The sequence below is a fragment of the Hirundo rustica genome, chromosome 9, assembly GCF_015227805.2.
Source record: "Hirundo rustica isolate bHirRus1 chromosome 9, bHirRus1.pri.v3, whole genome shotgun sequence".
NCBI classification, from domain to species: domain Eukaryota; kingdom Metazoa; phylum Chordata; class Aves; order Passeriformes; family Hirundinidae; genus Hirundo; species Hirundo rustica.
Genome location: NC_053458.1, coordinates 3,029,633 through 3,046,022, shown reverse-complemented (window position 1 = coordinate 3,046,022; position 16,390 = coordinate 3,029,633). Strand labels below are relative to the sequence as shown.

Sequence of the window (16,390 nt, the reverse complement as noted above, 5' to 3'; positions counted from 1 at the left end):
TTTCACAGTCACAAAAGTGTTATCTTGCTGTTAAATATTCAGTAATCCAGAGCTACTTCAGCAGATTATGCCTGACTTGCTTGTAAAATTTGCTTACACTGATCTCAGCCCTGCCAAAGCACTTCTCTAGGTATTTACCTGTGGTGCTCAGCCTGCTGGCTGCCAGTCAGTTGGTATTAGCAGGAGGACAAGTGTGACACTGAAGAAGTAAAGCTAAGAAATAGGCAGGTATTTAAATAGATGTATGAGCCAGCAAACAGGAGTGGTTTTAATATTAGTAGCATTTTAATCTTGTTCTCTAAACAAAAGAGGATTTACTTATTCATGGCTCAAGAATTACAAATTAACGTGTGGAACTGGAGTTACAACTGAGGGCACTGGAAATTCCTATGATTCAGTGTATTTATTGTTTTAATTGTTCATATTTCCTTTGCTTTGAAGGATTTGGTTTTTGAGAGTAATATGATGGCCACTGCCACATCTGTCTTGGATTCCTTATTCCTTAAGAATAGCCCTAAGCAGAGAGTGTTACAGAAGTCTCTCATTAGGAAGGAGTGGTCTCAGTCTTTTATGTAGCTGTAGATGATAAAAGGCACTGATTTAGCACTGCTGCATGAAAGTCCACCAGCACTGCTGAACTCAGTAGGTCTTGTGCAAGAAAGCCATTTCCAGAGAGATTTGAAGACTTGTCTGTCCCTCCTAGTTAACAATAATTTCTTTTTTCCACTATGAGCCACTTGTATCAAATCCTTATCCAAAAATTGAAGAGTAAGTAAAAGCAAAAGGGTAAGTTCAGAGGGTAGAGTCCTACAGCCTGTGAGGCTTCAAACTTTGAATCCAAAAGTAGCTCTGTGGCATTATCTACAAACTGGAAAGTGACCCTTGCCAGGGGTCACACAACAATGGGCTCAGCAAGCACTGGCACTCAGCATCCTGTGTCTGACAAAGTTCATGATAGAAATGTACAGAGTTTCTGCATTTTCACAGGCTGGCCTCACTCTCTTCCCATTCCCTGTAGCTCTCAAATATTAAAGCTAGCTGGAGCAATCCCCCCAGTTGCCACTTGGGTTCTTTGGGTCTTTCTGCACCCCTCTGTTCCTGACCTACACAGAAGCAAGTTAGCATGGAGAGTTTCTGAAGGGTTATGTCTCACAGCACCAGACAGCCTGAAATATATTTTACACATGGCAAAACAAGGCATCCTAAAGTTGGGCAACCTGTACGGCTATAGCAGATGTTTCTGGATACAGAGAAAATTTGGAACGAGGTTATGATTTGTGTTAATATCAGCTTAGCCATAGCTCAAATAATGTCCTGGAACAGAGATTATCAGGGTCCAGTTGCACCTCTGAAGATACAGAGAAAAAAATAAAACACAAAGAAGGGGCTCATCTCATAATCAGGTTTCAGGTGACGCAACAGTTGCATTTTACGTGCTATATCATCCACTCGTGAAAATAGTTTTAGACCTGTAAAAACAGATTGAAAGGGACTAAGAAAATGAATGGAACAAGCTATTCTCGATTTTCATTTAGGATGGGATTACTTTTGAATGAGTAAATCCTTTAGGGATAAGATAGTGAATCATTATGGTGATGTTCAGCAATTGTGCCCCCCCTGAGCAAAGACTTAAATATTGGCCCACCTCTGGTATGTCAGGGATCTTTTTCCTGATGATAAATTGCTTCCTTAATTATCTATAATTGATTTACATAAGAGTCATATTGAAATTATAATATGAAATTAAAACTATCAAACATTGTTTATTTAAAAAAAAAAAATTATATCAGCAAATCTTAAACCGAGCGGATACCATATAGAATTCAATAGGAAAAAAGAAAAAAAATTTGTCCTCCTGAATAAGATCTTTTCCAATTGGCCGGCACATGGAATGAGTTCATCATATAGATGCCAATTTACAAATATGTCCAATAATAGTAGGGGGAGCAACTGTTCCACAGCTCTGCCAGTGTTCATCAGACACAGTGACAGTAGCCACATCATTAATCTCATGGTATATTAGAAATAAAGTCACCGGAATGGAATGGTGTCAAAGGATAAATGTTTCCCCCTTTGAAAATAAACTTCTCAGTTTCACCTCATTGTGTAGCTTTTTTTTTTTCTTCTTTCCCCCTCCCCCTTTCCACCTGCCCTCCTATAAATCCTTTGGTTTCACCTGGCATTTAGGTAACAGTAGGAGACCAATATCCTGTGTCAGAGCTCATTCTACAGTTATCAGTTTAGCATACCCTTAAATCCCCACGATTGCTGTGCCAAGACCAATCCTTCCTCTGCGAGGTTAAACATATGCATTACATATTGAAACAATGTAAGTAGCATGTAATTAGCGCTGCTTATGCATTCGCACTTTAAATTATACTTCTAAACCTATGATGTTTTTCAAGGCACTTCATGTTAGAGAGACTTAAATGAGCATTCATCTTGTCATTTTTAACTTTATTCATAAATAACCCTCTAAATATATTTGAATGGTTTATTACATTAGAGCCTATGAACTGACGTACACATTCTTCCCTTAGAGAATATAGTTCTTAATAAAACATCCTTTAAAATTATAAAACCCGTGAACATGGCAATTAAATTTACAAACAGTGTCATCGACAACTTTGACAAAAAGATGTTTGAAGAGGGGGGAGTGTTGGGGGGCCTTTTTTTTTTTTTTTTTTTTTTTTTTTTTTTTTTTTTTTCCTTTTTTTCCCCTCCTCTTTATTTTCCCCTTTTTTTAAAGCCTTGTTCCATAAGGATTATAGCTCCCCCGCTGTTTGGAAAAGATAATTTCACTTGTAACACTAATAACTTGAGCAGGGAGAAGGCTGGCTGGGTGAATGGAATGCACTTCACTGCACATCTTGGCTTCGCTAGAAATCGGAAACAGATGGTCCTTGCGGCTGGCTTCCCACTCGGGCCCGCTCAGTGCCAGCCTGTGGTCGTTGGCTGGTTGCTGCTGGCACTGTGTGACTTGAACATAGTAGGACAGTGGCAAAAGAAATCAAATCTTTTTCATTGAGCACCAAACTGTAATGAAATTTGACAGATCTGACATTCTATACCCAACATCTAGTTAGAATATATTAACCTTTTAGTTTTCTTGAGCTCCTCACCTACTAGTTATGAATTTCCTTATTTTAAAGGGTTGCAGTGGCTCTGGAGAGGGCAGGAAAACAGTATCTTCTGCATGCCCTCTAATGCTGGAACTCAAACACATAATTCAGATAGTAAAGGAAATGTGGGGCTTTTAACTTCTCCCAAATTTTTCTACAAAAAACCCCCTGCGCTAGTAATAGAAATAGTGGTTAGGCCCTTTTGTTAACATTTCATTCTAGGAAGAAAAAATAAAATCATAGTAAAGTTTTCCACTCCTGTTCACTCTTTTTCTGTGTATGCTTGGTATCCCCACCTCACTGAGGCAATGCTACCTTTGATCCAGCTGCATCCAAACTGACTTTGTGATTTCAAAGAAAATACTTTTATTTCAAATTCTAAGAATTTTAATTTACTTAGATGGTACAGATTAGTCCAGGGCCAGATTCATCCCCTCCCTCTAAAGGCTTCTCCCAATATATGCTTGATATTGCCTTTTTTTTTTAATAAACACTGCTCAGTGCTTCTCAGGGTCATGTTGGCTGTCACATGGGCCTTGAGCCAGCCAAGCGTGTGCTCCCAGGGGACAGGGACCTCTCATGGGTGAAGAGTATATTGAAATGTACTGAGTTGTGGTCACAGATTAGGAAATAGTTGGTTATATTTAGACTTAAAAATAAATCTGGTTTATGTTCCTTTGCATTTTGGGTTGACAGAGAAGAATTTTTACTTATTTTTTAAAAATGTTTGTATGTGTCATTCTTTCGCCTTCAGTCTTTTCATCTGTTCCTCCTGTTTCTTTCAGACATGAAGTCACAGGACTGTCTGTGATGTCAGTGTGTTTCCATATTGACAGACCGTTCTGTCAGAAACAAGATCTTGATGCTTGTTTCAGATGAGGGAAAAGGGGAATACAGATGGTAGGAAGAAAATCAGAGGAGTGAGAGGGGAGCAGGGAGAAACACATAAAACAGAGCTACAGGGGGAAATGCAGAGTCCAAACCCAACTTTTCCTGCAGAGGGCAAAGGACTACTTTCCCTGGGTTCAGGAAGGTCATCCAAAATGTGTGTGTAACATTAAGCAACCAGTAGAAGCTTTACTGTCACACTCATTTTGGCTTGGAAGTCCTTGAAGGTGTAGCAGCAGTGGTCACATGCCGCTTCTCTACTTGTTTATGCCTTCAGCAACAGCAGATCCTCTTGACTGAAGCCAGGATTATAGGATTTCCAAAAGCTAGAACGCAGTCATTGTCAGAAACTTTGCAACAGTTCAGAGGCTGCCCAAAAATTGACTGCCTGCTCTCACATAGCACTCAAACTAATTGTCGCTGTTTGAGATAAGGAAATCCTCCTCGTAACTCACCGGAGTTGAGGCTTCCCAAGGAAAACGCCTCCAAAATTAGGAACAGATCTAAATCACACTGTTGCAATGAGCTGAAAACGTTCTGAGCAATGCAACTGGAGAAACAGGGAGGCAAAGGGAATGAAGAGAGGGTTAATGAGCAATGGGTACCGTGCAAGTAAGAGATAATCTAATAACAAGGTCTAAGACCCAGTGTCTGGCGCTGGGAACTGCCCGCAGTTCTACTGCATTCCTTTTACCGACATGAACAGTAGAAGCCAACATTTGGAGAAACCACCCACTATGCCAACATTTCTAATGCTCTCATGCATTTGGTTTCCAGTAGACTGCAAAATGCCAGCTTGATACATTAATATACTTTATTAGCCTTTTTTTAGCATTCTTTCCTTGTTCCATGCACTTGATAGGAACAATATCCTCATCCAAACTTGTGGCTAAGGGAAGATAGAGAGGCCTGCTCATGCTGAGTGAGCTGCGGCAGGTAACTCTGTTCAACAATTAAGCAAATTATTTGTGGGTTTTTGGCCACTTCTCCAGTCGGAAGTCGGAAAGAAACTGGGGAGTTCTTCAATCCACTGCTTGAGGCCCAAAGATGTCAGAAAACAAATCCTGTAGCCCACAACACACACCTAACTTATTTCCAACTTGAAATACAACTCTATACTGCAAGCCTTTTTATTTTGCAGCTGTGTCTGCACAAATGTTGATGCCACACGAAGGCTTTTTCTTTCTTCGGAAGAGATCCGATTTAGAAGCAAATATCTTTGTTGCTTATTAGTCTTTGGAAGGCATCGTTTTGTCCCAGTACTATTCACAGGGAGTGTTGTGCAGAATGCTGATTGACAAGAGTTAAATTCAAAACATGTAGCCATTTTCTGGTGTGTGGTTTTTTTCCTGATTGAAGGAAAACTACTTAGATGTTTGTTTCCAAAACGGCATCTGTCAGCAATCAAAGGGGAAAAATTGCATAAAACAAATGCAATTGTTTGGAGTAGCATTTCCTGGATCATGTTAAATGCTTGATTTGCTCCCCATTATGCTCACCAAATAATTTTATTTTCCACAATAATTGCAATATTTAACATGTTGTATTTAATCTTGTTTTAATGCTATTAACAACAGCCGCTTATGAAAGGAGTAATTGCTCTACGGGTAAGAACCCACCATCCCCAGCATCAGAAAGAACAATGGCAAAGTTAACTGCACCTAATTGTTCTGAATTTAAAACACTGTTAACCAACAGCACTCCACATTTCTTTGCACATAACCCTCCACTGTCAGGAAGGAAATGGTTTCATGCTTCTGTCATTCATAATATGAAAAGTGCATGTTCTAAAAAAAATATTTAGTTGGTGTGTTTACAATTAATATCGGGAGGTAAAATCATATGTTGGTATAGGAAGAAGTGGTTAATACAGCAGTCCAGAGAAAGTTTGTCAGTAGATCTCTAACTACATCAGGTGCTAAAATCCCAGATAGAATACAGATTCATCAGAACTTGCCTGGAATAACATGCAGCACAACTGGGTATGAAATACTAAATAAATAATGAGCAGGGTGGGTAAGATGATGAGTTTGAGAGGTAGGAGCAGAGAGAGCAGCATAAAATTGAATCTGACACCAGTTCAAGGGCTGATTGTTAGTAAGAGTTTTGCTTTATATTTTGAGAGATTATTTGGAGAGGGATTTTTTTTTTTTTTTTAATAAGCAGTGAGTCTGAAAGGACAGGTAGTGTTAGGAAACCTGCAGTAACAAAAGACAATAAATACTTTGGTTAGCCAGAGCAAGGACAGTTCCTGGCACAGTATCCATCTTTTTTTTTTTCCTGGACTCAAAATAAAACTTAACACTTCCCATACTAGTCAGACCCTTTCCTGTAAACAGCAGTGGGATTGTACCTGCTATCTGGAGCTAAAAGTGCAAACTGGGATGCTGTAGTAGCATAGATCATTCACTGATGTGAAGTCCAAACAGAGTGTAAGATGGGGGGGGAAAAAAACCCCAACTTCCTGCATGTTACATTAGCAGTTCGTGCTTACACTAAATCATTTGCTTATCATCTCACACATCACAGAAATGCAAGGGTATTACTGAAGCTCAGTAAAAGTTAGTTCTGTCCTGTACTGAATGGCAGTTCTGTAATCTGTGCAGCCCAGAATTACAATTTTGCTGTAGCCAAATAATTAAACAACAGTTAATACACAAAATAATCCAAACAAGAATTGTGCACCCACGAGCTCGTCTTTCTGATACAAACAAGAACAGATATTGCTTAAAATCGAGTGGATGTTTTTAATACATTTTCCTCTTGTGTCCAAATCACAAAAAGATTTGCAGAGTGTAGCTGTTTCTGAGGGAGTGAGTGAGTTGTATCAGCCATAGCTCCGCAGCCCTAAGAAATATTCCTGGCAAGAGTGCATTAGCCAGTTCAGAAGTTCATTTTTTCAAGCACTTGAGGAAAGGCTCTACTGTATAGGCTGGAGTGCCCTGTCAGGGACTGTGGTGGTCACAGCCGAGCAACCGTCGCTCCGTGTGACACAGCGGGGTGATTTAAATGGAAAGCATTCACTGCCTGCTTAATAGTCAGCTGTGATAAAAGTAATACTTCAGCTGGGTTTGCAGTGCACCAGGAGAAGTGGGAAAAGAGAGATGAGAAAATCTATGATTATCTCGGACTTTGCTAGGCAGGAAAAATTTTAATATCAGAAAATAACAGGATTTCATAACTTTTCAAAGCAGTTTGTTTTGGGGCTGTCTTTTCCCAAGTTATCTGTCAATTCCTCATGTAAAATTTGAGCGTGGCAGAGAAGTTTTGCAGGAGGGAGAAACAAACCTCTGTGAGTTTGGCAGTTGTCACCTGACGGGATTAAGAAATGTAACATTAAAAACCACGTTTAAAAAAATATTGTAGCAAAATGATATTTTACAAATATATAGAAAGGAAATTGTTGAGTTCTTAGAGGGCACTTTGAACCTTCATATGAAAAGTCATTTATTTAAATAATATGATTTGCTATCTAAAATCAAGAGGCAATAAAGAGCCAAAACTTGAATGTCTCAAAAAAAAAAAAAAATGAAAGATCATTTGATTCCTTCGGAAAGCGTCTGTCACTGAATCGAGAAATTAACTTGGACAGTTTATACTTTTGTTTTGCCTTTCACTGCTTAAATTATTACATGCACAATTATGAAAGAAAGAAAGACGCAATCTTTTTTCTTTTTTTACTCAGTCTTTTCCCTCCCAGTCACGTACATGAGAAAAGTAGCTGCGATAAACAGATACTGAATCAGACTGAAAGTCTTTAAAAAAAACCAAAAAAAAAAACCCACCCAAAACATTGCATGATAGTCTCTAAGCAGTTCCATCTGTCAAGCAGAAATTTTAGGCTAATAGCCTGTGGCGATCTCCCTCCACAGTCCACTACCTGCCTTTGTCCTATTAAATCTCTTTATTCTTCTTAAAAAAGAAAAAAGAGGAAAGGAAAGAAAAACCTTGCAGACCAAAATCATCTGAGTGATGAAGCCTTAATTTTGACCGCCTCTCTTTGATGTTGAGCAGTGGGTTCTTATTTAAAAAAAAAAAAAAAAAAGAGTGAGTGAGAGAGGGGGAGAGAGAGGGAGAGAGAGAGAGAGAGAGGAGAAGACAGTGCTAGGAGCAGATGACTTTTCATCTCCACTTCACCTTGCCACTGGGTCTGTGAGAGATTGGTTCATTGTCAAGGAGATTTTTTTTTTTTTACCCATGATTCCATATGGTATGGACCGGGCTACATGTTGCCCAACATGCCAGTGCAAATGTTTTCTCAATTAGGTGTCTTATCTCCCGTGAGTTAGCATCAGATGAAGCTTGCTGACAGCATAATGGCAGGGAAAACCTCCGACGGCTCCATCAAATGGCAGCTCTGCTACGACATCTCGGCCAGAACTTGGTGGATGGTGAGTTGGCAGCAGGGCTGCTTTTTTTTTTCTCCCTTTTCTACTTTCCCTCCCTCTTTGACAAAATGTCCCAGACCTCACATTTATCAAATTAACATTTGATTTTTTTCACACTCTTCAGTAGAGCAGCCTCACACTTGTCCCACTTGTGTGCTTTCCCCTGTGTAACAGGAGACTGTTAATGTGCACTACAGTTTCCAGAGGGAAGCTTTTTCAATTCTCCTTAAGGGAAAAAAAAAAAAAAAAAAGTATGCAAAGAAGTGGTTTGAAAAAGCCTTGTTGTGCAGAGTAACTTGTCTCAGTCGGCTGCCTAACGCTCAGTTTGTTTTATTTTATCTGCTGCTTTCCAGCGTCCGTGTGCGCGTGCATTTTTTACCATGCAGTATTTTGTAAAAAGGGAAGGTGGAAAGTTCAGTCCGTTACAAAGCGAGTCGATCCCTGTAAAAGCCTGGAACGGTGCAGTTGTGGCGTGGTGTAAAATCATCACGTGTGAGAGGAGCGCGGTTTGCGAGGTGCTGCCTTTCATCCGAGACCCCGATCTAACTTTTCCCTCCGCTTGTTTGCGTTAGAACAGGTTCCCGGGCTGTGCTGACCTGGAGCCATGTGTTACAGATCCCACATAGTCTGGCTCTAGCTGCTTTTGGGCACAATTAAAGTTTCAATAAAGTCCCAACGTGCTCCGCAGAACGAGTTAACTAGCATGTCATGGTCAGCCGGGCCAGACAACCTTTGACATCTTGAATCTATAAGAGGTATAGTGAGTTAGGAGGATGCACAATAGCCCATTGTAGCAGAAGATGCAAGTCCTGTTGCGAGGAAGAGAGTCCTCAAATCATTACTGCCCTCGTTAGCGGTGTTGTCCGTTAGGGATTAATTCGTTAGCAGCGCATTTTTAGTTTTCTGTAATTATTATTCCTGTGGCAAGCGTGAATTCTTCCAGTGAGAGGAAAAGTTTGCTGCCAGGACAATGAATGTATTATCCGCTCCTAACTGGACCGTGAACCTCAGCTCATTTCACATAGATATCAGTTAAAAAAGGACTGGCGAGTGGAATTACAAAACAAGGCATGATCACTTTCATTGTATGATACGCTGAAACAAGTCGGGAGCTTTCCCTCCCCCTCACCGCCCTGGACCAATTTTGGTATCATTTGGAAAGTTTAAGACCTCAGAGGACTTGAAAGACTTTTAAAAGTGAGATCCGGAAGGTTTTTATTCTGCAGCTTGGTGGTGGCCATTGTGTATATCATGTGGCTTGTATTTAAAGGTGTTTGGGCTCGGGGTTTTCCGTTTTGTTTTGTCTAAACTCTTAATTTTTTAAGCGTCTATTAGAGGTTTGCCAGCGGTTGCCAGTGAAATGTAACATGCAGCGTTTGGTTAATGGGAATAGGGAAGGCTAACCACTTTACTTATAGTACTGATTTTCCAATTAGACTTTCTGCCAGGAGAAGTTGGAGGGGGAAGGGGTATTTGCATGCACATAAACTGTTGATTATTCATGTGACTTTTTTTTTTTTTTTGCTTGTTAAACCCCTGTAAATAAGGCTATTGATTTTTACTTATCGTTTTCAAAGCAAAGTTTTTTCAAGTACCTGTTTTAGCCACAAGATTTATATCATGCTGTGATTTTGCCTTATTCCAAGCCATTTGTATATTTTATTACCACTCCTCTTTTATTGTCTATCGGCTGCTTTTATGATGAGGTACATCCATGTTTATTATTTAATAAGTATCCTCAAATGTTACTAGGCAGTTATTAGCACTCTAGAGAAAGTGTCCAAGAAAGTTTCATTTCAGTCACATCTATTTCACAGATGTTTTAGTGCTGTGAATATAATATGTAAAAATCCTGGAAACATTTAGTAATGCACTTGCCTAAAAATAAACAGTTTTATAACCACACATGCTGTTGTTTAGATTAAACATTGCAGAAAGTTCTCCTTAAACTTGAACGTCACACCATTTATTTTCTAACAGAAAAAAAAAAAATCACTTAAATAGCTTTTTTGTACAAGTTGTGGTAGATAAGAGACGTTATTTTTAGCTGAAATGAATAATTCAAGATCTTTACAATAGATGTGTTAATTGCAAATAATTTTCATACAAAGTTTCAATTATTGATGGAGTAATAAGCAGTTTTTCATACATTATGAATCTAAAACACGCAACAAAAATAGATTTTTTTTTTTTACCTCCCCCCAAAACCTCATCCCATTTGCCACATTCTTTTCATCAAAAGTAAGCTAGAGAGCAGATTTTAATGTTTTAAAGACAAATAAAGCTTTGAAAATTACCTCATGCATCGTCTGGCTGCACAAAATCTCAGCTGCACAGTGCTAAACTTCGGTTTGGTACTGCCAGCATACAAAGAGATGAGTGAATACCCCTTGCACCCATATGGACTCAGCTGCCAGCACTGGGATATGCAATTTTGCTTTTTAATGAATCGTAAACAATTTGTGTGTCAAGCGAGGGAGTTTGTTTTCTTTCTGGAGCAGGTTCTAAATCCATTTGAAGCTATAGCTGTGTACTGTACTGGAGCATTATGCCCAAATTTAAAGGTTCTGTGTCACTGGGATGAAAAGACCTGTTATAATGAAAGAAACGGCTTTATAAAAGGCTGGGTGTAGTAATCTCTCTCTCCCTCTCTCTCTCTTTCTTTCTTTTTTTTCTCTCCCTCTCTCTGTCTCTCAACCTCACACTCTCCCTCTTTCACCCCACTCTATAGCATGTTTATAGCCAGCTCTGGAGATAATGGAGATTGGTTGATTGCATGATTAGTAAAATGAATGGATTTTAGCATTGGGCAAAGCAGCTTGCAATTTTGAAAGGTGGCTTTAAAATGCAGAGTTCTAATTTTGACCTTATTTTCTTTCATAGATAATCTTTATTAATACCCCTTTAATTCATTTTTCCTCATCACAGCTAGTTTTTCTCCCCAGCCATCTGATGGAATGGCTAATATGTTTTATCTTACATGCCAAAATAGCAAGAGATCAAATTAAAAGAAAAAATGTTATTTCTCTTCCTTATAGACAGCTGTAAATGTTTCAAATTATTTCAGCAGAAGCCACGGGATTTGTACATTTCAGTAATAATTGCATTTGTCTCCACTGTTTTAAGGCACTCTTATACCTAATCTACTTTTTCTTTGCTTTAATCAAGTAAATGCAGAAACAGTTCTTATTCTATATGGTAATAAGACATTTTAACATAAATTTCCCCCCAAGTGCTGTAAATTTGTGCAAGGAGTTATATTTCTTTTTAAATATATATATATAATAGCAAATAATTTAACCAATGTAGGAGCCTGAAGATATGAGGTGAATTTGTTGGAAAAATGATCATTATTTTGTTTTCATTGGCACTTTCAATTTAAATTTGCTGCTGTCATAGAGACACTAAAGGGTTAGTCATAGAAAAGTTTCAGTACTCTGTCTTGCATTTGTAACAAATATGTGCAGCTGTGCTACTTTTATAAACATTTATTTCAAGCTGATTATTTTTTTAAATTATTTGCTCTAGCGAGCCAGTATGATGCGACCATAATATGTTTAATAAGGGATTGTCTGCAAAATTCCTTTGCACGGGGTTATTGAAATAGATGTGCAGCAAAGGTATATACTGGAGGGAAATTCCTCCATGGCAAAACAAAATGAAAGACCCCAAACTGGGCCAAATCCTGCTCGAGGTTTACGCTGCCACCAGCCTGGAGTTTCTGCGTTGGGAGGAGTGGAACGACTCCAGGTTTGCCCACCTGAGTGACTGAGAGCTAACCTGGATCCATAATTTGAGTTATTCAGTGCAAACAGTCTCAAACCCCCAAACTGTTCTCTTTGTGAAACATCTGAATGGGAAAAAAAAAAAAAAAGTCTCATTAATAAATAAGAAGCTATTTCAAATGACTCCATGTATGAGCAAACTGCTGTTACTGAATGCGACAGTTAAAGCAGATCTTCCAGTCACTTCCAAAATAATTATTTTCCTATTTTTACTATCCCGCTCTCCATCCACAGTTCAGTGTGAATGCCTTTATGTTCTGTAGATGCCATGAGCGAAACCAGAATTTATTAAAAAATAGCCAGACTAGACTTAAAATGGTCATTTAGTTACTCTAAAGGTTTTTAACTCACCATCATTTTTTCACTGAAGCCTTTGGTGACTACTTTTCTTCCACACCTCTGTGCCCTGCTTTTTTCAGAGTAGTAGCTGGAATTGCTCAGGTAATTCATGCAATTAAAAAAAAATGAAAATGTCAAAATACTGCTAACATTTCCCTCAATTAAGAATCAATAGAATCCTCACTATAAATCTCATTGCAAATGAAAATAAAAATGATGGCGTATTTAATAAATATTTAATTTCATCATATGGAAAGTTAATTGGCACTACCAAAATACTCAAAAAAGTATTTTTTGTTTAAATCACCGAGCGTATCTGTACACCCTCTCAGTCCAAGTATATCACGGTAATCCCCACATGCTGTTGAACCATCCATGGCTTTGCTGATTTGTGCTTCTTACTTATGATTTACGGTATATCAAAAGGCATACATGTAGTAATAATTATCCTGCTCCTGCCCCTACAAAAATAACAAAGTGTGAACAGTGTAACACTGCAGCATGGATTTCCTTTGTTTTACACAGTAACTCTTGTATGTTCATACGCTGCTCAGCTGCTGTATAAATATTTTTAATAAAATTATTCCTTCTCTGTCAGCGTTGCTAAACTCTCTGCATAGTTCAAACATTTCAGTGCATCATTATATATACTTTATATTGTCTTCATTTTCTATACATGGCCTCCTCTTGCTTACAAGTATTTGTCCTAGTTGTTTTCTGCCCTTTTTTCCTTCACCTGTCCCGAATATTGCCATGAATGTTTCTAATTTAAAGCCAGAGGAGTCAGTGGCTGATTAGAAGACAGGAAATTGGAGGATTAAACTGTCTGGTTGAACTTCCTTTACTTATCAGTACTGTGTAACTCACACTGGATTATAAACTCATTGGGACAATTTCTACAGTGTATCAGTACTTCTGTGTTCTTAGTCTTTATTTTCCTGGAGAAAGTACAGAAAATGGGGAAAATGGGCAATCTGAAGCTAAAATCCAATACTTTTTAATAACACTGAAGCACTGGAAGTTTAAATTAAATTTGTACAAATGTCTTCAGGTATAAGAATTCATTCAATTTTATGTCACACCGGTCTATAATATAGATTTAAAATTCAGTATGTAAACAACCAAGCAACAGATACTTTCGGGGAGGGAAATGACATCATTTTAGTAAGAGGAGAATGCACCATGTTAACCCTTGTTCAACCCTCTTCCCCTCAGAAACTTTCACATCTGTTATGACATGACAGTGTAGCTGTGGGACAGTCTGAGGAAAGGCTGGAGAGAAAAGCCTGTTTATCCAAAAAAACTTCGTCTGCACTCCCAGTGCTGCCCACTGAGCCAGGAGCTGGAGATGTGACGTCCTCACCCGGTGTTTGCCAGGAGGAGGACTTTGTGTTGGTATCTGTGTCACCAGGAGGAAGGGCACGGCTTTGTTCCCTTAGGGGCCAGCTCATTCTTGCTGGTGATCCCCATGTCTGATTTCCAGAGTTCACCATGCCCCTGGTCGTGAAATCACTGTGATAGTTGGGAAAACCAGTAATAGCACGGTCTGGAGGGTCTGCGTTGTGCAGGATGAACAGGAGGACTTCCAAGCTCAGCCCATGCAGTACCTGAGGTGTCTCTGTGCTACCACTCACCATCATTTAATTTTACACACCGGACTGAGATCAGAAGGTGTCAAAACTGTGTTTAAAAGCAGAAAAGATAGGCATTACCTGAAAGGTCTAACATCTCAATTTGAACCTGGGGGCTGGCAGACTAATCATGTACTCCAGTTTAAACACCAGAACTGGATCTTTAAACGTACTAGGATGCTTGTGATGGTTTCTGGCAGTCTCTTTATACTTTTGGAAAGTCCCCCGCTGTACTGGGAGTACAGTGGAAATGGAGATGAAAATAAAAGAATATTCTGAAACGTTTTGCTGCAAAGGTGCCTGTCGTTTCCGTACAAACAATCTGAAACTTTTTACAAATAAGGAAATAGATATTTTCTTTCCTTAACTTCATATGAGAGAAAAACGGTAACATTTTTGGTTTATTAAAATGTTTCTGTGCTTTAATCCCAGAGTGAAAAGAATCTCACTGTGCTGCTTGAAGCATCCCTCTCCCTCAGGTGTGGTCACTCACACTGGTTAATATTTAAAGATTATTTTAGGATGAATAGAGTTGTTTCTTCATTGACATTTGAAGACAAATATTCTGGTTCATAACAGCATGGTTTGGACAGATAATATCTTTGTTATTTCCATGAGTGTCACTAGGAACCTCTTTCACAAGTGCTGCAGGTAATAATTACAGAGCTTCTTTCAAGTGCTCAAACTCTTTGAACGTGTTCAAAAACACACTTTGTACATGTAATGCGTTCATACTCTATCCACCCACAAAAAGCAGAGGCCCTGCCATACTCCCAAAAATTCAACTGATCTTGGAGCAGGAGAAGCTGATCTGAGTAAGGATCAGGTGCTGCACAAACCTGCAGTAACTCTTTTACACAAAGGTTTTAGCCCTTACATTCACCGCAATGGAGATCTCTGGATCTGTTTTCCATAGAGGAGATTAATGAAGAGTAATTCTCAGTAAGATAAAAATCATTAGAACAGATTAAATAGATGTGTTGACTAGTGGAGTGAGATTCAAAATATTTTGCCTGTATAAGCGTATCTGTTGTTCTTTGGTGGTTTGGTTTTTGGTTTTTTTTCAGATGCTGTGAAACACAAAGTTAGCAATACAAGTAGGGATGGGTGGAAGTGTTGGATAGTACAGATGGCAATATAAGCTCGTAGACTCTTACTACCCATAATTGCAATGCCCTTGCTTTCAAAGGAGCGCAGGTTGCCCTTGAAGTACGCAAACAGCCGTATTAATTTCACAACCCAATTGGAGTCGCACACACGGATTGAGGTTGTCAATAGGAGCAGTGTGGAAATTAAGAGCATGAACAGTGCTCTCAAATAGGCCTTTCTGCTTTAAACACTACTAACTCAAATGACACAGGGACTGTGTGGTCACTGACAGGGTATTTCCATAACTGAGAGTCCCTGAGTAAATTAGAGGGGAGTTTTTCTGGTTTTTGTTGTTGTTGTTGTTGTTGTTTTTTAAATCCAGAATTCAATTAGCCTGAACCTGATTCTGCATGGAGATATACTGGTAAAGAAAATGGAAAGTAGAATATGTCTTATTGGCTTATGTCAAGGGAATATAAAGAGTATTCCAAAGTGACCCAAGTTAACCTTTTGTGTTCAATCAGAAAAGAAAAAATCTGCCTCATTTGATCAGTCAATATTTATATTTATTTTCAGGAACAAATAGAGACAACATGCATGTGAACTTCTCTTTGCCAGGGCGTTTTGCTAGAAATTTTCTTTTGTGACTTTATTTGAAAGAGTGCATTAAGAAGAATGGGTTAAATGGATTATTTAGGGCAGTGACTGAAAGGTGAATCACCAGGGTTTTACAAGAGCACAAATGTGACGAGTTTTCAAGGATTAAAAGCAAACACAAGTAAAACTCAACTTTACTCATAATCTGCTGCTAATGAGGACTTACAGTTTAGACACATTAGGACGTGTTGCTTCTTCTCCTTGTACCTTGGTTTCTGAAGGAAATTATGTCTCTGCCATGTGCATGGAATGAAATTAGCATAAGACACTACTTAATACACACAAGGGCTTCCCTCTTGTTCAAAAAATCAATTAATAATGCTCAAACAATTTTAAAGAAAATAGTAACTTCTTTTACAAATTATAACTGTCTCACCTAATTTTAAGATGCAATTTTTTCATTATGGAGATAGGTAGAGTTGCTGAAATTTGTTATTTTTCTGTGAGCACTCATTCTTTTTGTTCTTAATGAAGTTTTCCAAGTTTTCCAC

At 38.6% G+C, this 16,390-nt stretch overlaps 1 long non-coding RNA gene across 1 annotated transcript in view; it reads left to right on the top strand.

Moving 5' to 3' along the window:
- The window catches only part of LOC120756247 (uncharacterized), a 39,664-nt gene extending 25,445 nt beyond the window's left edge, over positions 1-14,219 (top strand). Inside the window, exons 2-3 of the long non-coding RNA XR_005702095.1 lie at positions 8,277-8,401; positions 13,738-14,219. This is a non-coding gene — a long non-coding RNA (uncharacterized LOC120756247). The remainder of the gene's footprint in view (positions 1-8,276; positions 8,402-13,737) is intronic.
- The last annotated feature ends 2,171 nt before the right edge of the window (positions 14,220-16,390 follow it).